The 23,739-nt window shown below is 37.7% G+C and overlaps 1 long non-coding RNA gene across 1 annotated transcript; it reads left to right on the top strand.

Annotated features, from left to right (window-relative positions):
* The first annotated feature begins 1,228 nt into the window (after nucleotides 1-1,228).
* Nucleotides 1,229-17,071, top strand: LOC147845532 (uncharacterized). The gene is made up of 3 exons (XR_015480488.1): nucleotides 1,229-1,421; nucleotides 15,453-15,631; nucleotides 16,330-17,071. It is a non-coding gene; the product is annotated as an uncharacterized LOC147845532 (long non-coding RNA).
* Nucleotides 17,072-23,739: the final 6,668 nt, after the last annotated feature.

The following is a 23,739-nucleotide window of genomic DNA, read 5'->3' as shown; positions in this document are numbered from 1 at the left end:
AGTAATTAAAAACAGATTAAAATGTGTTAAAGCAGGTTGTAAATGAATGAAAAAGTAAAGAAAGACATGATAGTGCGATCTTGTCATTGATTTGCTTTCACTGTAATTTAAATTTTGTCATTGTTTATTACTAAACAACAGCTTTGTGCATTATTTTTTCATATACAGAAAAATTACTTTTTTCTTATTTTTTTAATTAAAATGTACCATTCAATTATTTTATTTCATTGAAATGTAGCAATTTTATTTAAAAATAAATGTAATTTTACTAAGAGATTTTCCTGTTTTTAGTTATTACATTTTTTTTTTATTTGATTCATTTGTAACATTCCTATTTCTATATTATATAGTGTGTAATTTTATTATAAATTTTTATTATGGCAGCACGGTAGGTCACTGGTTAGAACTGTTGCCTCACAACAAGAAGGTCGCTGCTTCAAGTCTCTACTGAACCAGTTGGCATTTATGTGTGAAGTTTGCAAGTTCTTCCCGTGTTCGTGTGGGTTTACTCCGGGTGCTCCGGTTTCCCCCACAGTCCAAAGATATGCGCTATAGGTGATTTTTGAACTAAATTAGCAGTAGTGTACTGGGTTGGAGCTGGAAGGGCATCCACTATGTAAAACATTTGCTGGACAAGTTGGGGGTTCATTCCCTGATCATTAAAGGGTTTAAGCTGAAGGAAATGAATTATTAATATAATTTTGTCTTTTTTTTATTACTCGACAACATCTTTGTGCATTCTTTTTTTAATAAACAGTCAGACAAATTACCAATTTAAATTTTCTCAAATTTATATTAAAATGTACCATTTTTATTCTAAAGATAAACTATAAAAATTATTTTTAAAAATGATAAATTAAATTATTAAATTATAAATTATAAAAAATTATAAATTTAAAAAAATAATTTAATAATTGTATTATACTGTAATTATATAATAATTCAAAGTTTTCAATATTTACACCTTTTCATTGTAAGTGTTTTAAATTGTTAAATGTAATTTTACTAAGAGACTGGACTAACAGGACTAAAATAACAATTTCAATCATTTTAATTAATAATGAATAAATAAATCATTTTTAAGAAATAATGAAAACAATTCTTATTCAAATCTCATATTTGATCATTTACTTGTGTTTTCACAGTCGGTTTATTTGCAGCAGTTTTGCAACTGGAGTCTCTGTAGATTTCATTAGCACCACACCCCGTCACGAACCACTTCCCAGATTTGCCCTCAACCGTTACTGTAAGAAAACTCTTGATTTTCCCTCTGACATGTTTGAAGTTTATATGCTAACCTGTGCTGTTTGTGTGCCGAGCTGTAACGCAGTATCAGTGCGCTGAGCTCTAGCAGGATCCTGAGCTGCTCTAATGAGAGGATCAGAGGAGGAGCAGAGGTCAGTCAGGAGAGCACAGATCAGGTCAGCAGATCACAATCTCTCTGAATAATGGAAATTCCTCAGAGATCTGAAGCTAATGGAGGAGGAAATAAAGCCATGATCTGATTACAGTTCAAACAGGCTTCTTCCGACGCTTTCAGAAAATCAGATGCATTATAAACCAACAATCACACTCTGACATCTAGTAATATGATCACAGTGTGTGTGTGTGTGTGTGGTGCAGAATTACATCAAACAGGTTACTATATGCACAGTCTAATACATAAATTGTGTGAAAAATGTTACTACAAGATGTTCAAACTACGTATTTCAGGAGTTCACACTTAGCTGATGATTGGTAATAAGCTTATTTGGCATGCTGTCCCTGGAAAGAGCTCTGAGCTCATCAAATCCTCGAGCCCGGGGCTCCCTCCCGTTTGCAGGGTGAAAGGGGAGTTTGAGCTCAGGTAGATCTCTAAACAGGTAGATCCCAGGTAGATCCCACCCCACTCCAGCTACTTAAGGATTGCTATAAGGGTGTGTTGCTGGTGGAACTTGACCATGGTGCTGATTTGGTTTAGTCAGTTTACTTATGTTTCATGTTTTGGACTGTGGAAGATAACCCGAGGAACCGGGGGAAAGCCACACGAGCACGGGGAGAACATGAGCTCCACACAGAAATGCCAACTGGTCGGGTAAAGATCCGAACCGAAGGCATTTTTGTTGTGAGGCAACAGTGCTAGCCACTGGGCCACCGTGCTGCTCTATAGAGGAAAAAGAGGAGAGGGGGTGGAAGGGGGGATTTTTCAAGACGAAGATGACTAAGGTAAGATGCTTTGGTTAGGTTATAGTTAGGAATCGTCTGATTGGTGGATCGTACATTAGCTTGACTCGGGGCCAGCCGTGTCAATCATAAGCACGGGATCCTCTCGAAATTAGTTTAGAAATAAACTTCACAAAAAAATTATGTTTTGGACAACTTTAGTCATTTTAAGTTCAATCCATTTAAATTAGTAAAAGCTAATAAGTTAAAAGCTAATCAATTCCAGCATGTTGTCACAACACATATCAATTGTGCGGAACCCAGCGTTTGTTTACAGTGTAGTTCAAATTTGCTTGTGATAAATGTCCACTACTGTAGCAGTGTATGTGTATATATTAGGGATGTAACGGTATCAGAATTTCACGGTACGGTAATACCTCGGTATCAATGTCACGGTACGGTATTTATTGAATCATTTACAGGAAAAAACAAAACTTATGAAAATACTCCAAAAAAGTGCCAAAAGTGTCAATGACATACAAATTAGCCATCTATCTGTAAGCTTTGAAACAGGAACTTCAATTTTAATAACAAAAAAAATATTAAACCATGTAAAAAAAATTTAAGTTTTTAATTTAGTATTGTTGAAAACTCCTCACATTCAACATTTAATCACTCACTCACTTAGATAGAGATGGGTTTAAAGGAAAATTATCATATAAATATAATCTGGTAAAAGCTGGTATCTCTGGGCATTTACAATGTCCCCTGCAACAGAAAAAAAACCTCTCATTTGGTACTGAGGTTTCTGGGACAAGAGAGATATGACTTATATGACTTATTTCTCGAGCGCCGAAAACGGAGCTTTTTGAAAACGCTGGAGAGGCCGTTTTCATTCTGAAACGCTGCTGCTCCGTCTCAGTGTGGATGGGGAAAGACGGAGACATCTGAAAACGGAGGCGGGGCTGCAAACGTTCGCCTATCTGATTGGGGCTTTTCCTCAATATTAAGTAGCCCACACACAGTTCAGTCTCGCATCCTCTTCTTGTAAGTTAAGACTTCGCAAGTTTGATCAAGGCTGCAGTCTCCCCCTTCTCAGTTTGATATGGAAAACATACCGAGGACACGCGTAAATCTTCAAAGGGAACAGTGTACTTTATAACTTCATTCACATCACCTTGGCTACGTTGTTTCACTTTCTCAACAATAAAATGTAAACATGATTTAAGGAACTGCCTATTTCCTTTTTAATATTAGAAAACAGACAGCAGAAATGTTGAGGCGTCGTGCTGCATATATGAGCGTCATCTTCACTGTGAGGATATTTATAACAAAACGGAGCCTATAACAACTACCTCCTTTCAATTTCAGTGAAAATACCCTCACTTTTGTTGAATATCAGTTTTAATAATCGACAATTATAAAAGTATCACATACAATAAGTTTATACATTGTAGGAAATAAAGGCAAGCGATCAGTCAATGTACCTGGATTAATCATTAACTTATCTTTGCGCTTAACCAAAACATGTTACCCGTGAACAAGTAACTTAATATATTCCAATGACCAAAGTCAGGGAATTGGCCTATGTCGTTAGATAAAGACAACAACATGAATGAAATATCACGTTTAGCAAATATAGTGAGATTAGATCCAGCGGAAGATGCTTGATGAGCAGTCCGACAAGCAGAGCTGTCATCTGGGTAGAAATGCTGGAGCGCTTGCCCGAGAGTGTCTGTGGTCACGTGATGTGCGTTTTCAGCGTTTTGGTGTGGACGGAGAGCTGTTCAGAAACGCTGGGTAAAACGCGAGTGTGGACGCGGATCATTTTCATTCTACAACGCCGTTTTAAAACTAAAACGCACTCTTGTAAAAGGGGCCTTAGAGTTTTACAGCTCTTTTTGATCCCCGCTTCTAGCAGCACACTCCATTTCCGCATTACTGGATCTGTAGCGACAACAGACCGCAAGGGATGATGGGGATTGCAGTTTTCGCTACCTCCCGTTCGCTTCATTCGCCTGAGCAAATTTTCTCAGAAGACCTATAGTTTTACCGAGTCATGCGACTTCGGTAATATCGAAAAAAATTAATATTGCGGTATGACGGTATTTACAATACCGTTACATCCCTAGTATATATGAAGAGTTTGTGTGCCAACCTATTTCTCTACATTGATCATTTTTCCTAACCTTAGCCAAGTTTATTTTCAGTTATTTCACTTCAAAGGCAAAGAAAAGAACATATTCTTTGCCATAAAAGTGAAATTACTGAACCCACACACAGAAGTCTGACAAAAGTTTAGTACAACTATAATATATATATATATATATATATATATATATATATATATATATATATATATATATATATATATATATATATATATATATATATACTGTTGAAGTCAGAATTATTAGCCCCCCTTTAATTATTATTATTATTTTTTTGCTTTTTAAATATTTCCCAAATGATGTTTAACAGAGCAAGGAAATTTTCACATCATTCATTCATTCATTTTCTTGTCGTCTTAGTCCCTTTATTAATTTGGGGTCGCCACAGCGGAATGAACCGCCAACTTATCCAGCAAGTTTTTACGCAGCGGGTGCCCTTCCAGCTGCAACCCATCTCTGGGAAACATACACACACACACTCATACACTACGGACAATTTAGCCAACCCAATTCACCTGCAGCATGTCTTTGGACTGTGGGGGAAACCAGAGCACCCGATGCGAACGCAGGGAGAACATGCAAACTCCTCACAGAAATGCCAACTGAGCCAAGATTCGACCCAGCGACCTTCTTGCTGTGAGGTGACAGCACTACCTACTGCGCCACTGCTTTGCCCTATTTTCACAGTATGTCTGATAATATTTTTTCTTCTGGAGAAAGTCTTATTTGTTTTATTTCGTCTAGAATAAAAACAGTTATTAATATTTTAAACACCATTTTAAGGACAATATTATTAGCCCCTTTAAGCAATTTTTCGACGTTCTACAGAACAAACCATCATTATACAATAAATTGCCTAATTACCCTAACCTGCCTAGTTAACCTAATTAACCTAGTTAAGCCTTTAAATGTCACTTTAAGCTGTATAGAAGTGTCTTGAAAAATATCAAGTAAAATATTATTTACTGTCATCGTGAAAAAAAAAAAAATAAATCAGTTATTAGAAATGAGTTAATAAAACTATTATGTTTAGAAATGTGTTAAAAAAAATCAGCTCTCTGTTAAATAGAAATTGGGGGAAAAAATAAACAGCAGGGCCAATAATTCAGGTGGGTTAATAATTCTGACATCAACTGTATATACACTCATGTATATTAAGTATACAGAGTGTGAATATGTATTGAGTGTGTTGTACGATTTAAAATAGCAAATTAACATATGAAGCACAGACAAATAATTTCCAAAATCAGCTGAAAAACTACATTAGCTTTATATAATTGATTATGAACAAATGCTAAGAGTTCATTTCATTTCTAAAGGTGACAGTTAATGTTATGGTTAGTTGTATTCACATGCTAGATATTACTAGTCAAAGGTAAAATACTGTAGAAATTGCCACAGGACACAAGACACTTAGAGGATTGACTTTGATGTGTTTCCTGTTTGGTGATTTACTGTCTGTCTAATATTTACCTGCCTGTGTAAAGAAGAAAAACAGTCCCGGAGGAACAACACCAGCAATTGACCTAATGAGTAATGAGTCGTTCACTTTTGACCTTTGCATAATTACCAGTATCCGGTGTGTATTATCCACAGTCTGCATTAGCTACTGTATTTGCGTAAATGTATCGTCTACAAGTTTATTTTATCAACTGAAGTCAGTTTTTATTTACTGAATTACTTTTAAGTGTTCAAAGGTATTCTGATAGTGGCTTTATTATCATTATACAATCAGCATAATATGCATTGTTCTTAGAATTAAGACAATTAACAAAATAAGTTTTAATGTTTCAAACTATTAGTAATTAATGCTGTATGAATATGTAATGTGGAATGTTAAATATATAACAGAAAGCACAGCATACACTGATGGTCAGAATCATTATACTCAATATCAGGATCACTTCCGAGGGATTACATAACTTTGAAGACAGGAGTAATGATGCTGAAAATTTGGATTATTCCACTATTTGACTGCCAGTGTGTAGTGTACACTAAAACCATTTGCTAATATGCCATTTCAATCACTAAGCACTATAAAAACTCTGTGTTTCTCACCATTCCCTCCTGTTGTCCCAACACAAATTGATTAAGTTAACTCAGTTGTTTTTACATACTTAAGTGGATTGAACATAATACAATGAAGCTGTCCCGCAAAAAAGTGTTGTTTCAACTCAAGTAGTTTGAACAAAGTCATTTTCTGAGCAAAAATCCATGAAAATACAGTGCATCCGCAGTAACCAAGACCAAAAACATGAAAAGGAAACACAGTCATTTGTTTTAGTATGCAATTTTTTTTACCAAACATGAGGGAAAAAACAAGCCACTTAGATTTCACACCTCTTGTCATGTATTAGTATGTAAATTCCAGTCAACGATGTTGTTTGGCATTAAAAATAGGTCAATAAAAGTATAAGCGCCCCTTAATCCGCACATTTCCAGCCACAGCATCACTGCAGCAGTTCAATTTTTCTGTTATTGAGCTTATTCGGCGATTGCGCTCATTTTTGCAATTGTTTTAGAACTTCCAATTCAGTTGTCTATGAGAGAAACGACTAGCAATATATTAATAATAAATGACAGAAAATGGTTAAACTATTTGCTCTACAAAAAACTGTGTTTAAGTAGAATAATAAATTAAGAAAATATCAGTTTGAAGCATGAAGTAGCATAAAAAGCCGTTTTTAACGTCTGAAAATCAAAGGAGGTCAATGGAACTGGGAAATCTAGAGCCAAAAAGATTCCAATGACTCGTACGTGAAGAATAAGGTCAATAGTGTAAGGTTTATTTGCAAATGCCAGCACATTAAACAAAACAGTAACAAGAACATGATTTAATGCATCCACTATCCATTAACAAATGTAGTTCAGTCTAGAACCCCCTCATGATAGTGAAGCACTTTGGGTGTATGGCCTTTCACAATAAAATGTGCCTTATAAATGCACACATTACGTTACATTACATTACATTAGAAGTTTTAACCTCTTTCTCTCCACTATTTATCGAACAACACTGTAAAAAAAAAAATATTTGACAAAAATCATGACAACAAATGTTTTCATGTTACTTTAATTTTAATTTTTAGTCAGACTGATGTGAGTTGAGAAGACTAGAAAAGTTCATTTGATTCACTTAAAAGTTGCTTTAACAGGAATGCACTAATATGGAATTTTTTGATCGATATCGATAACCGATAGCTCTATAGATCTGAAGGCCAATATATTAGCAGATAAACATAACCATTCATTCATTTTCCGTCGGCGTAGGCCCTTATTTACTGTATCAGTTGTCGCCACAGCGGAATGAACCGCTAACTATTCCAGCATATGTCTTTCTGGCCGCAATTTCGTTTACCCAATTCACCTAAAGCGAATGTCTTTGGACTGTGGGGGATACCGGAACACCCAGAGGAAACTCACATGCCAACACAGGGAGAACATGCAAACTTCTCACACAAACGCTAACTGACCCAGCTGGGACTCGAATCAGCTACTTTCTTGCTCTGAGGTGACAGTGCTAACCAGTGAGCCACCTCGCCGCCCAATAAATATACTTCTTTGCATTTATTTTTGCATTTTTCTGTGCTGGCCTGCATCCGATCTCTGAAGTTTATTAATCAACTATTCTTACTTATAGCCAACTTACTTTTATATAAATTCAATTTACTGCCTGATGAATAAAAATATAAAAATAAAGTCACTGAACATTAACCAAAATCAAAATACAAGTAAACTAATGATACATTGGCTGACAGCAAGCATGTGAAGTGAAATTCAACCAGAGGAAAAAACATCATTTATCAGCTTAAATTTATTGGCCTAATTTCGTTATCAGATCGTTAACGATAACATTAAAAAATAGCATTACTAGCCAATATCAAGGGAACCACATATTGTCCGAAAGGTGAATTTGTATTTTTTTATTACAACAAAAATCAGCAAATAAACTCTGAAGACTGAAGACCCCAAGTGTTGAAGTGTTTCAGGTGTAATCTTGTCCCATTCTTCCTGCAAGCAAGTCTTAAGGTGGGCAACAGTACAGAGTCTTCATTGTCTCTTCAAAACGCACCACACATTCTCTATTGGAGACAGGTCGGGACTGCAGGCAGACCAGTCAAGTATCTGTATCCTGTTCCTCCACAGCCTGGTTTTTATAATATGGGCAGATTTTGGCTATCGGAATGATAATGATAACATGAAAAATAGCATTACTAGCCGATATCAATTGTACTGCTGATATATTGTGACCATCTCTGACGTTAGAGTCCGAAGGGTGAGTTTATTATTTTTTTATTACAACAAAATCAGCAAATAAACTCACATAAAAAAGAAAGAATTGATTTCTGAATTTACTTTGACTTTATTTCATTATAGACAATACAACAAACATTATTTAATGTGTTCCTCAAGATTATTATTGTTTTTTATCAACTTAGGATGCTGAGTGGTTTAGGTGTCATTTTGTCTCATACTTCCTGCAAACTAGTCTTTAGGTGGGCAGCAGTATGGGGTCTTCGTTGTAGCTTCCAAATACACCACAAATTCTCTATTAGAGACAGGTCAAGACTGCAGGCAGGCCAGTCAAGTACCGGTATCCTCTTCCTCCACGGTCAGGACTTGTGTGCAGAATTTGGTTATCGAATGGGCTGCTGATATATTTTGCATCCCAAAGTCTTTAATCCTCTACATAAGCTGCGTCCAAAATTGCATACTTCCATACTATATAGAATGCTAAAAACAGTATGCGAGAACTTCCCAGATGACCTACTACTCATGGCAAGATTCTGAAGTATGCATGCAATGCACGCTATGCTATCCCAGGATGCACAATGAGAGAATTCGTGTATGGAGTGGAGCGATGCAACTGACGCGAGTAGGTCACGTGATCATGACAAAATGGCGGACGTAGTAGGTTCAAGTTTCTTTCATACTGCTCATATTCATACTGTATAGAGCGTATTAAGTAGTATACGCCAAGTAGTACATTTAAATTCATATGCAATTTTGCCTGCAACCAATTCCTGGCTGCATGTAAAGGCTCCGCCCTCTTCTGTAAAGCAGCAGCTCATTTGCATTTAAAGGAACATACACTAAAACCTTTAGTCTTTTTACTTAAACAATATAGATTAGATAAACACAAATCCGATAAGCTACAAACACTATCTGTGTGGTATTTGAGCTGAATCTCTTCAGACGCATTATGGGAACACCAGAGTCTTAGTTTAAATCTTAGGAAACTGACGTGTCTCTTTTAATATCTGGATTCATCTAATCAGATTATTTTTTTATTTATTTTGCATATAAGTGTTTTGTTTGCCGTTTTAATGCTTTGAAGAAGTGTGCAGTGTCCGCATGCAGCCGCTGACATGCACTTCACACAAACACAAACACTTTAATCTGCTGCAGGATTGACGAGTCTCAAGGGTGTCATTAAGCCAATAACAGGCACTCAGACAGTATTGTCCCGTAACACAAGGATGAGAAATGAACAGCCCATTATTGCTTCAGCTAAATGAGTGCTGAATTCTCTGATCGATGGCGCGTCGTCTTCAATCACGCTTGACCCATACTTAAGGTCTGGAGATAATTTTGACCCCAGGGGGCTTATGGGATTGTGGTATGCAGGGCGGCCATTCATTCAAGCGCTGCATGTGACAGGGCTGATTAAAAACACTTACATCAAAACACTAATGCACACTTTTTATTTCAGATTATCTAGCTTTTTTAATATAGCGAGTTTGAACCAAAAAGATAATTCAATCATTTTTTTATTGAAATGTATTATAGTTGAAATGTATATCACTTTGTTGACACTCTTAAGTAGAACGTGTGTACATCTTTAGTACGATTTGATATTATTTTTTGTCTTTGAATATATGATTAAAGCATAAGACCTATGTGCTGACAAGCATTTTTGCTAAACTAAAATATTTTAATAGCATTTCTATTGAAACCTGTTCAAAATATTTCAGATATACAATTAAGATGCTATTTAGCACTTAAATTAATATTAGAATAACTGAAATCGCTTACTTTTGTGAATTTGCTTAATTTATTTAAACTCTTATATTTAGTTAGCTAAAGTTTATTATCTTTTTTACATGCTAATTTATGCTAAGATGCTAATGGTCTGACTCGATTCAATATGATCTATTCTGCTCTATCTAGTCTAAGTTAATATATAGGTGCTCCCACCAGGCGCAGCGAATGACTGAATGGATTCAAAAATGGTTTTCAAAAAATGTTTACCTTCAGGGCACTATTTCCAAAAAAGTGGAGTGTCCCTTTAAATGAACTCCGTGCATGATTATAGAAAATCGTTTTCTTAATGTCGCCATGAAACTGAAATTAAAACTGTGATTTTTTCCTCTGTTGAGAAGAACATTCACTTGAAACTAGAAAAAAAGTGTAGGGTGATGGCATTGTTCGGAAACTGATTGGATGTTTGGAAGATGGGTGTTGCTAACAAAATGAAAGAAGATTGACGAATGGATGAAGACAAACAACACATGCACTGATAACTCCGCCCTATAGGACTGATATCCCCGCCTAACTGATAGCTCCACCCTAAAAGACTGATAGCACCGCTCTGCTGATAGCCCCACCCTAAAAGACTGACATCCCCGTCCTACTGAGAGCTCCACCCTAACGGACTGATAGCACCAACCTAATTTTTTTTATAAATCTGCTATAAAGGACTGATTTCCCTATCCTACTGATAGCTCCGCCCTAAAGTACTAATAGCTCCGCCCTAAAGAACAGATATTCCCCCCTAAAGGACTAATATCTCTGCCCTAAAGGACTGACAGCTCTGCCCTAAAGTGCTAATAGCACCGCCCTAAATTACTGATAGCTCCACCCTAAAGGACTTATAGCCTCTCCCTAAACGACTGATTGCCTTACAGATAGCTAAATTACAGATAGCTCTGCCCTAAAGAACACATAACCCGCCCTAAATGACTGATAGCTCCATTCTAAAGGACTTATAGCATCTTCGTATAGGATTGATAGCCCTGCCCTAAATCACTCTTAGCCCCACCCTTAAGGACTGATAGCCCCTCCCTAAAGAACAGATATTTCTGCTCTAATTGACTAATAGCACCGCCCTAAAGGACTGATAGCCCTGCCTTAAATGACTGAAAGCCCCGCGCTAAATGACTGATAGCCCCGCCCTTAAGGACTGATAGCCCCGCCCTTAAGGACTGATAGCCCTTTCCTAAATGACTGATAGCTCCATCCTAAATGACTGATAGCCCTGCCTTAAATGACTGAAAGCCCCGCGCTAAATGAATGATAGCCCCGCCCTAAAGGACTGATAGCCCTGTCCTAAATGACTGATAGCTCCACCCTAAATGAAAGATAGCACCGCCCTAAAGGACTGATATCTCTCCCCTAAAGGACTCCTAGCCCCACCCCTAATGACTGATAGCCCTGCCCTAAATGACTGAAAGCTCCACCCTAAAGGACTGATAGCCCTGCCCTAAATGACTGAAAGCCCCGCCCTAAATGACTGATAGCAGCGCCCTAAAGAACTCTCAGCCCCACCCCTAATGACTGAAAGCACTGCTCTAAAAGACTGATTGTTCCGTTCTAAACGACTGACCGCCCCGCCCTAAATGACTGAGAGCTCCACCCTTAAGGATTGATAGCTCCATCCTAAAGAACTGATAGCCCTGCCCTAAAGTACTGATAATAGCCCCGCCCTAAACGACTGAGAGGTCCACCCTAAAGGATCGAATAGCCCTGTCCTAATGACCTGATAGCTCCACCCTAAAGGAGTGATAGAGCCGCCCAGTGCTTAATTTTTGAATTGCGAGGGGTGTCACAGACAAAAGTAAAGGGGGGGGGGGGGTTGTTTGTCGTGGACGAAAGTAAAGAGGGTTGGGGAACAGACAAAATAGTCGTTTATAGTTACTATAGTAGCTTATAGTTACTAGTTCTATTGGACTGCGACCCCTGGGTTAATTACATTATATTAAAGACACAGCAATAGCGTCAGATGCAGCAGATTGATTTTATAAAACCAGGTTTAACTTTCTGGCGCATTTACAGCACTGACATTAAAATAATAAAATCAAGAATAAACTTGGGTCTATTGTTGTGTGCGCCATTGCATGCAAGGTTTCTGTATTTCTGACCACCTCCGAGGATATTGGGGGTCGCGAGTCACTGGCATTGCTATTTTGGGGGTCGCGGGCTGAAAAGTTTGGGAACCCCTGCCCTAAAAGACTGATAGCCCCACCCTAAAGGACTGATAGCCCCGCCCTAAAGGTATTCCATGTGACCAGAAATAAAAAAAAAAAAACGTTTTTTTGAGGGAGTAGAAGCTTATGTTTAATTAAAGATTCTAAGGGCAAATTCATTTTTACAAAGTAATACAGTGCACAGACACATCATAACAAGCGCTTAGGTATACATCCAGAAATAAGAAGAGTAGTTTTAAGAAAAGTAACTAATTGCTGTTTAAATGATCTGATATGACTGAATTAACCCGAGTGCTTTAAGTTACACCAACAAAAGCCAATATTAAAGACAGATCAGGTAGAACAATTCTCCCTTATATTTTTAAAGCTTGTATAAGTGCCATTCTCCGATGTTGCATGTTCTCTGTCTCTCTTCATTGACTCCTGAATTCCTCAGCCGCTTCTGGACCGGTTGCTCTTTTGCTTTCATACTCTAGTAAAGAGCCAAACTCCTCTAATTTTCTTTTAAAAGCTGGCGTCCGGCCTGCAGCTTCCAGAGGAGCCGCTCGGCACCATGGGAGGGAAGTGTTTTTAACAACATTTCATGAATTCTTCGATGTGTGTGAACGGTTATTTTGGACGGTTTACATCAGGTGTGGCAGAATCTAATATTGCTGTGCCACACACACACACATTCATTAACTGCAGCTAAACGCAAAAGAGTCCCGATGTTTATTAGGACCTTATAAACTTCGGTGAGTCTTGCAGCCGCGAAACACCTGTTTTTGATCGCCTGTGTCTGTTTTGGAGTGTTTTTGTTTTATTGGCATGTTTACGGCGAGTTGAGAGGTTCGTTTTTTCTACAAATTAAGGAATGCGGCTTGTAAATGGGAAAATGTTAGCGCAGGAATATGCCAGAACTACTGAACGAGTGTAGTATACATGTTTACTGATGCACACTTCATATCTGAGGCTGTATCATAATGTATTATTGTTCATCTATCCGTCCGTCCGTCCGTCCATCCATCCATCCATCCATCCATCTGTCTGTCTGTCTGTCTGTCTGTCTGTCTGTCTGTCTGTCTGTCTGTCTGTCTGTCTATCTATCTATCTATCTATCTATCTATCTACCGTTCTATCTATCTATCTATCTGTCTATCTATCTATCTATCTATCTATCTATCTATCTATCTATCTATCTATCTATCTATCTATCTATCTATCTATCTATCTATCTATCTATCTATCTATCTATCTATCTATCCTGTCTGTCTGTCTGTCTGTCCGTCCGTCCGTCCGTCCGTCCGTCCGTCCGTCCGTCTGTCATCCTATCTATCTAACTATCTATCTATCTATCTATCTATCTATCTATCTATCTATCTATCTATCTATCTATCTGTCTGTCTGTCTGTCTGTCTGTCTGTCTGTCTGTCTGTCTGTCTGTCTGTCTGTCCGTCCGTCCGTCCGTCCGTCCGTCCGTCCGTCCGTCCGTCCGTCCGTCCGTCCGTCCGTCTGTCCGTCTGTCATCCTATCTATCTATCTATCTATCTATCTATCTATCTATCTATCTATCTATCTATCTATCTATCTATCTATCTATCTATCTATCTTTTAAACATAGTTAAAGGAGCATCAAAGCCACATCTGATGTTAGAGACTGAGGGGTGATTTTGTGTTTTTTAATGATTTGACTTTATTCCATTTCTTAAATTAATTTGGAGAGGATCACGTGCTTATGATTGACTGTGGCTGGTCCCGCAATAGCTAATGCATAATCCACCAATCAGATGATTCCTAAATCACTAAATAACCAAAGCATCTTACCTTAGCCATCTTCGTCTTGAAGAATCCCCCCTTCCACTCCTACTCCTCTTCTTTCCTTGACAGGGTGGCAAGGAAGCCCAGTGGTTAGCACCGTTGCCTCACAGCAAGAATTTCACAATTTCAAGTCTTGTTCTGTGCGGCGTTTACATGTTTTCCCTATGTTTGCGTGGGTTTTTCCCAGGCTCTCAGGTTTCCTTCCACAGGCCAAAAACATGTAACATAAGTAAATTGACCAAACCAAATCGACACTATAGACGAGCGATTAATCAGCATTATTTCTCTCCATAGTAACTCATAATTTGCCTTCACAAGCAGAGGAGTTCATCGAGATCTACCTTAGCTTAAACTCTCCTCTCACCCTGCAAATGGGAGGGACCCCCGGGCTCGAGGATCTCATGAGCTCAGGGCTCTCTCCATGCCACACATGCTTTAGAATCAATCATCAGCTAATTGTGAACTCTTAAAAATTGCATTTAATTTAGAATCCAGCTCAAGATACAGGCCAAGCAGTAATAAAATAAACCATCTTGATATTAAAGTAACTTTAATGCAAGATTTAACTCAATAAATTTAGCAAAAAAAAGTGATAAAAGTAAATAAAAGTAAAAGTATATAAAAAGTTGAAAGAATAATAAAACAAAAGTAAATCAAAACATATATATTTTAAAATTAACATTTTTAGATTTATAAAATTTTTGATTTTAGCATTTTAGGTTAAATAAATTGTAGATTTTATTTGTTTTTTCTTTTATAATTTCTGCACAAATTTAATAGAATTTTATTTTATTGGATTTTGTACATTTTTATATTGCATTGGTTTATTGCATTGCTGTTTTTTTCCCATATTTTTATTGCATTGTATTTTTAATTTAATACATTTGATTGTTTTTATTTGATTACATTATTTTTTTATATATTGTATTGTATTGCATTACATTGTTTTGTCTTTTACTTGCATTGCACATTTTTTTCTGTAGCAATATTATTATTATTTATAAAACACTCACAACATTAAAAATGCTTTGATGTTGACAATTTGACAGCTGATAGTGAACTGGAGAACGGAAAGGAAACCCTTTCTTTCCCTCAGGTTTCTCTAGTGAATAATCCCTTGTTTTCTCCCGCTCCTCAGCCCTGGGCAGATTCTGTCAGGACGGCAGCTTGAGCTTCGATGAAACGCAGAAATCCCACAACTCAGGATGGCCTGCTTCTCTTCTTCCACTCTCTCCTCCATCCCAAATAAATGACCGGCAATGCAAAATCTGCTCAAGCTGCCTTTGACATGCTAATTGCTGCAATCAAGGATTTAAAGTAATATTATAGTTTTTTTTCTTTTGGAAATAGGGTCTTTTTTCAACTCCCCATAGTTAAACAGTTTGAGTTTTACCATTTTTGAATCTATCTCCGGGTCTGGCGCTAGCACTTTTAGCTTAGCTTAGCATAGATCATTGAATCAGATTAGACCATTAGCATCTTACTTAACAATGTAAAATCTTTTCAGATTTAAAGCTTGACTCTTCTGTATTTACACCTTATACTAAGTTTGACTTAATAGTAAAGAACAGTTACTATTTTAAAGGTCGTTGTGGCTTGGAACTATATTCTCATTTTGGTGTAATAATTTAGGAACTTTGCTGCCGTACCAACAGGTCCCGTTTGAGAGTATAGTTCCTAGCCATATTGAGCTAGAAAATAACAAGTTGACATTTTGAGTCTGTCTCAGAGCACAGTGTTAACACAGAAGAGTCTAGTTATATATTAGAAAACTATTAAAAATGTATTAAGGGAGATGCTAATGGTCTAATCTGATTCAATGATTTATGCTAAGCTAAGCTAAAAGTGCTCTCAGCAGACCCGAAGATCCACTCAATGGACTTAAAACTGATTCATCTCAGCTGTTTAACTCTGGGTGACATGTAAAATAAGCCTATTTAAAAAAGTGCAGTGTTCCTTTAAGGCTCTAACAGAAATGTGAACTGAGGGAAAAAGCTTTTCTTTCTCTTGTGTAGTCTGCTATAGGTCAGTGGATCTCAGACGTGTCGACACACAAAACGGTGTATGCTGTAGATGGATTTGAGATGGAGGACACTGACAGTGTTTGGCCTCCGGCGAGGGCCAAGGTCAGACCACCACGGCGTGGTGAGACCCCTGTCTTCCTCTTTTCCCTTTCCCACATTCCTCGCCGCTCTCACACGTCCAGAAGTCAAGCTTATGATCGGCAGCAGAGCTGTAGCAATTACAGCACACCTCCTCCCTGAACCGCCGCTTCCTCCACTGCGCACAGAGAGAAAGAAAGAAAGAGCCTCTGTTTTAGCACTGATCTGCTGGAGGCCTGCGTGTTCAGGCTGGTCCGCTGTCTGTGTGTGCATGTGGATGTGACACTCTTAGAAATGCACTGTATTAGACTTATTTAGTTTAATCCTGTGCAAAAAAAAAGAGAAGATCTCAGTAAAACTGAAGGTGGTGAGTAATTTTATTATCTATCATCTATCTATCTATCTATCTATCTATCTATCTATCTATCTATCTATCTATCTATCTATCTATCTATCTATCTATCTATCTATCTATCTATCTATCTATCTATCTATCTATCTATCTATCTATCTATCTATCTATCTATCTATCTATCTATCTATCTATCTATCTATCTATCTATCTATCTATATATGGAAAAATAGGGGGGAAATTAGGGGAAAATATTAAATAAAAATGTAAAAAAAAAAAAAAAAGTCAAGAGAAACCAATAAATATATTAAATTTGGTTAAAATTTTGTTTATTTTTTTAATTTTTGCAATATTTCATTTAAATTTAAATGTATTTTATTTCTATTTCTAAAAAATATTCAATGACCAATCTCTTATTTTGATGAATATAATACTTTAATAAAACTGTTTTGTTCAAATGCACCAATATATATTAGAAATTGATCAAAATAAACATTTTCAAAATGAGGCGTACTCATCTATGCTGAGCACTGTACACTCACTGGCCACTTTATTAGGTACACCTCAGCAGTACTGGGTTGGACCCCCTTTTGCCTTCAGAACTGCCTTAATCCATCGTGGCATAGGGTACACTGTAATCATAAAGGGATGGACATGGTCAGCAACGATATCCAGGTAGGCTGTGGCATTGACAAGATGCTCATTTAGTACTAATGGGCCCAAAGTGTGCCAAGAAAATATCCCCCACACCATTACACAACCACCACCAGCCAGAACCGTTGATACAAGGCAGGATGGGTCCATGCTTTCCTGTTATTGAAGCCAAATTCTGACCTTACCATCCGAATGTCGCAGGAGAAATCGAGACTCATCAGACCAGGCAACATTTTTCCAATCTTCTGTTGTCCAATTTTGGTGAGCCTGTATGAATTGTAGCCTCAGTTTTCTATTCTTAGCTGACAGGAGTGGCACTCGGTGTGGTCTTCTGCTGCTGTAGCTCATCCGCCTCAAGGTTGGACGTGTTGTGTGTTCAGAGATGCTCTTCTGCATACCTTGGTTGTAACGAGTGCTTATTTGAATTACTGTTGCCCTTCTATCTGCTGGAACCAGTCTGGCCATTCTCCTCTGATCTCTGGCATCAACAAGGCATTTGCACCCACAGAACTGGCGCTCACTGGATATTTTCTCTTTTTCGGACCATTCTCAGCAAACCCTAGTGATGGTTTTGCGTGAAAATCCCAGTAGATCAGCAGTTTCTGAAATACTCAGACCAGCCTGTCACCAACAACCACGTTCAAAGTCACTTAAATCACCTTTCTTCCCCATTCTGATGCTCGGTTTGAACTGCAGCAGATCATCTTGACCATGTCTTCATGCCTAAATGCATTGAGTTGCTGCCATGTGATTGGCTGATTGAAAATTTGCGTTAACCAGCAGTTAAACAGACGTACCTAATAAAGTGGCCGGTGAGTGTAGCTTAATTTTTTTTTTTTAAATCAGACCTTGACCTGACCTACCATAAAGCATGAAAAAACAAATCCCTGTATTTACACTGAACTGACCTGAGCTGACTCTTTTGACTTGGGCAAGTATGCAGCCAGCCAGAAAACTCCTGTCAGTGTGGTGTAAATCAACACAATGCAATAAATAAAAAAAGCTATTAAACAATATAATTAATAATGCAACAACAAAAAAAATGCAACACCAAAATAAAACATAAACAAAAATTTAAATGATGCAACATCAAAAAATGCAAAAAAAAAAAATGTTTAAAACAATACAACATTGTGAAAACGAATATAAATAATACATTTGGTCCCACTTTATATTAAGTGGCCTTAACTAATGTTTACTTACACAGGAATTAATAGTTTATTACAATGTACTTATTGTGTAAATACATGTATTTGTTGTGTACTTATGCTTGATTAAATACATGTATGTAATTACATCTGTAACTAACTTTTGTAATTACATTTGTAAATACACTGTTGACCATCTCTTACACCTTAACCCACCCTTAAACCTACCCATACCACCAAACCTGTCCATAACCCAACCTCTATCCCAACTCAAAAGCATCACAAGTGTTCTCAAATACATTATAAACACAGTAAGTACATTGTTTTTATTTTTTGATGTAAGTACAAAGTAGTTAAGGCCACTTAATATAAAGTGGGACCTTCTGAGTTCTCATTTTTGTTCCCAGGATGAAAGAAATTTATTTCATTTCATTTCACTGTGTTGTATTGCATGAATAGACCAAAACAATCTTATTTAGCAATTTATTTAAATACAGTACAGTATATATTTTGCATGTATTTGCTTCTGATGGCACCTTGTAGAGACATTTTTTTCATCAAAGAGAGTGGAGATGGTTGGTATATTATAACCATTTATATTATAAATAGTATGACTATATTTTAGGGTGGCACAGTGGTTAGCACTGTCGCCTCACAGCAAGAAGGTAGCTGGTTCGAGCTTCGGCTGGGTCAGTTGGCATTTCTGAGTTTGCATGTTCTCCCTGTGTTATAGTGGGTTTCCTCCGGGTGCTCCACAGTCCAAGACGTGGTATAGATGAATTGAATAAACTAAATTGGCCGTAGTGTATGTGTGTGAATGTGAGGGTTGCAACTGGAAGGACATCCGCTGCTTAAAACAAATGCCAGATAAGTTGGCGGTTCATTCCACTGTGGTGACTCCAGAATAACAAAGGGACTAAGTCAAAAAGAAAATGATTGAATAAATAAATATATTTGATATAATATCTCCGCTTTTTATACACCATATTTTTTTATGGTCGGCACGGTGGCTCAGTGGTTAGCACTGTTGCATTTCCCTCACAGTCCAAACACATGCGCAATAGCTGAATTGGACAAACTAAATTCAGTGGACAATGTATTTAGTGTATTCTCACCTGATTAGCTTGTTTCGCCTTACTTTAGGTCAAACCATACAAACTATGCATCTAATTTGACTTTTTATTAGGCTTTATGTAGAAACAAACACCAATTTTTTCTGCCAGCTTTAGACTGTTGAATGACTTTTTTCTTGCATATTGGCATGATTGTGCATACACAATGGTACGAACCGTTACAGGGGTGGTCAAATGGAGATATATTATATTTTATATATATATATATATATATATATATATATATATATATATATATATATATATATATATATATATATATATATATATATATATATATATATATATTTATTTATAATATATATATATATATATATATATATATATATATATATATATATATATATATATATACATATATATATATATATATATATATATATATATATATATATATATATTATATTTTAATTATTACCATTATTATGTAAAATACAGATCAGACTCAACTTTTTCTCAGATTCAAAGAGACCTTTCTGTACATCTTGTTTTGACGTCCTTTAGGGGAGATCAAGCCTCAATCTACCCCAAACCTCCCTGTAATCCGCACCCTAGCTGTAGTGTATGAGTGTGAGTGTGTATGGGTGTTTCCAGTACCGGGTTGCGGATGGAAGGGCATCCGCTGCATAAAACAAATGCCGGAATAGTTGGTGGTTCATTCCACTGTGGCGACTGCTGATAAATAAGGGACTAAGCCGAAAAGAAAATGAACGAATGAATGAATATTTTACCCTTTTGTTTCATTCGATATTTTTAACAGAATAAACAGAACTTGGCCTTGGCCTGGGACACCATAAACCATGCACACACATACTCACACACACACACACACACACACAGACAAAAGTGCATGTATTTACACTGAACTGACCTGAGGTGACTCTGACTCCAGCAAGTATGCAACCAGAAAACCCCCTATAGCAATGTACTGCTATCATTACCATGAAACACACACACACGGCTTCACTGGAGGTTCTTAGACTTTAGCTGTGTGATTGTAAAGGTGTTAAGATACAGTAAACCTCAATTAATGACAAGATATTTAATTTATACTCTAATAAACACTCAAGGGAACCCCCCCCCCCCAACCTTAAAGATGAGCAAAAATCAAATAAAACGTGCAGAATTCAAACATCAGATTAATCAAAATGCCCAAACCCCTGATACAGACAGATTTCCCCCATTAATAGCTGAGTGGTGATAAAGCCGAGGCAATAACTCTGCATACATGCATTCCTCCAGTGTGATAATGTCTGAGAGCTGCGCACTGATTGGCCGAACGCTGCTCTACACACCAGAGAGAGGTCAGATTCCTCGCTGGAGGAGCGTAATATACCTTTGGACGAGAATCTTTTAATGAGCTCTGGATAAACTCTGTGTGTGTGTGTATGTGTGTGCGTGTGTGTGAGCTGGTGATTCAGAGAAACAGACAGAAAGAGAGCTGTTTCCTCCAGCCGTGACTCACTCGTATCAGACTCAGCGTGTGAGTTTGTCTGGAGATTAACTGCTGTTTTGTTTGCTGGTTGCGTGGTTTGACCATGCCAATAAAACACAGATCTAAAAATAGCATCCAGAGTGTTTAAATGAGAGGGAGGAGCTGCCCACCTTCCAGATCACAAGAGGAGAGAGTTACTGACAATTTGCATTCACCTGTCTGTCTGTCTATGTATCTATTTGTCTGTCTGTCTGTCTATCTGTATCTGTCTTTCTGACTGTATCTGTCTGTCTGTCGTCTGTATCTGTCTGTCTATGTATCTATCTGTCTGTCTGTGTATCTATCTATCTATCTATCTATCTATCTATCTATCTATCTGTCTGTCTGTCTGTCTGTCTGTCTGTCTGTCTGTCTGTCTGTCTGTCTGTCTGTCCGTCCGTCCGTCCGTCCGTCCGTCCGTCCGTCCGTCCGTCCGTCCGTCCGTCCGTCCGTCCGTCCGTCCGTCCGTCCGTCTGTCTGTCTGACTATGCATCTTTTTGTCTGACTGTCTGTCTATCTGTATTTGTCTTTCTGGCTGTATCTGTCTGTCGTCTGTATCTGTCTGTCTGTCTGTCTGTCTATGTATCTATTTGTCTCTCTGTATATCTATGTATCTGTCTGTCAGTCAGTCAGTCTGTCTGTCTGTCTGTCTGTCTATCTGTCTGTCTGTTTGTCTGTCTGTCTGTCTGTCCGTTCATCCCTCCATTCATCTTTTTGTTTTTCTGTCTGTCTGTCTGTCTGTCTGTCCATGTCCATCTATCCTCTTGTTCGTCCATCAGTCTGACCTTCCGTCTGTATGTTCGTTCATCTCCCTCCATCCATCCACCCATCCACCCATCCATCCATCCATCCATCCATCCATCCATCCACCCACCCACCCACCCACCCATCCATCCATCCATCCATCCATCCATCCATCCATCCACCCACCCACCCACCCACCCATCCATCCATCCATCCATCCATCCATCCATCCATCCATCCATCCATCCATCCATCCATCCATCCATCCATCCATCCATCGATCGATCTATCTATCTATCTATCTATCTATCTATCTATCTATCTATCTATCTATCTATCTATCTATCTATCTATCTATCTATCTATCTATCTATCTATCTATCTATCTATCTATCTATCTATCTATCTATCTATCTATCTATCTGTCTGTCTGCCTGTCTGTCACACTCTCTCTCTGTCTGCCGATCCATCTTTATCTACCTGTCCATGCATTCATTGACCATTTATTTTCCTATGAACTTCTCATAGTATCCTGTTTTTCCACTTCTTTCTCCTTTTAATTTAACATCTCTTTTTTCCCCCTTCACATTTTAATATTCTGCTCCTTGGCTCTGTGACTGTCTGACCTTAAACACATTCACATTCTTTCTCTTTTTTTTTGTTAAGTTACAGTAGGCTTCTGTCATTCCTGCCTTACAGCACTGCGCTGATTCTCATCTGTATAGCCTCTGGAAACAAACAGTCATCCACTTCTGGAACATATTCCACAGCTTTATGACTGTATTTACTGCATGCCAGCTTCTGTGCGAGTCTTTATTGGGTATGATGTTCTTATAGGAACACACTGCTCAGCTGCCAGTGAAAGGGCTTTTTAACAGGGAATCCCTCTTAGGTGCCAGACCGCTCACTCGGTTTCTCTCTCTCACTTTCTTTATTTGACTATACTTGCTGTTATTGGTATAATAAAAGAGCTTATACGTTTATTAAAATGCCTTCATAAAACCTAAGGTGGCATCATGATAAATGACAGAAATTTGTTCCGCAATTTAGATTTTTTTTTGTTGCATTTAACACATTTCTAAACATAATAGGTTTAATAACTACTTTCTAATAACTGTTTTTTTTTATCTTAGGATCCAAATCCAAGTTTATTAGGAGAATGGTCAGGCAAGCATCGGTCAACACAAGGGCAACCAGATATATACAGGAAATCCACAGTCGTGGTCAGTAAACGGGAATAAACAATACAACAAAGCAAGAATCTAACACAGCAAGGCAAGGTAAACCTGTCGTAATGTCACATACAGTAAAACAAGACTCTGCCAGGATGTGTGTGTGCATGCTGTCTTTATACTCCAGGTAGTGAGTGAATGATGAGCTGTGTGTGCTAGCAATCAGCGGCAAACCGGAACAGGTGTGAGTGTATGGTGCATGACAGGATTTGTAGTCCATATGGTGACGATTTGTAGCCCTGAGTGAAAGTAAATAGCCGCGTCTGAAATCGCATACTTTCATATTATACAGTACGCTAAAAACAGTATGCAAGCCGAGTAGTAAGTCCGAATTCATAGAATTTGAAAAACAGTATGCGAAAAGTACCCGGATGACCTACTCCTTCCGGCGAGATTCTGAAGAGTGCATTGGATGGACACTACACTATCCCATGAAGCACCACAAGAGAATGTAGATGTAGTATCTGCGAGATCCATTCATACTACTCACATTTATACTGTATAGAATGTACTTTTCTAGTGGCCGTGTTGTACGTTTAAATTCAAATGCAGTACCTACTGAGTAGTGATCCCCAGCGATCTACAA

Source organism: Danio rerio, chromosome 3, assembly GCF_052040795.2.
Source record: "Danio rerio strain M-AB ecotype USA chromosome 3, GRCz13ab, whole genome shotgun sequence".
Taxonomy (NCBI): Eukaryota; Metazoa; Chordata; class Actinopteri; order Cypriniformes; family Danionidae; genus Danio; species Danio rerio.
This window is presented reverse-complemented; position numbering and strand designations above follow the sequence as displayed.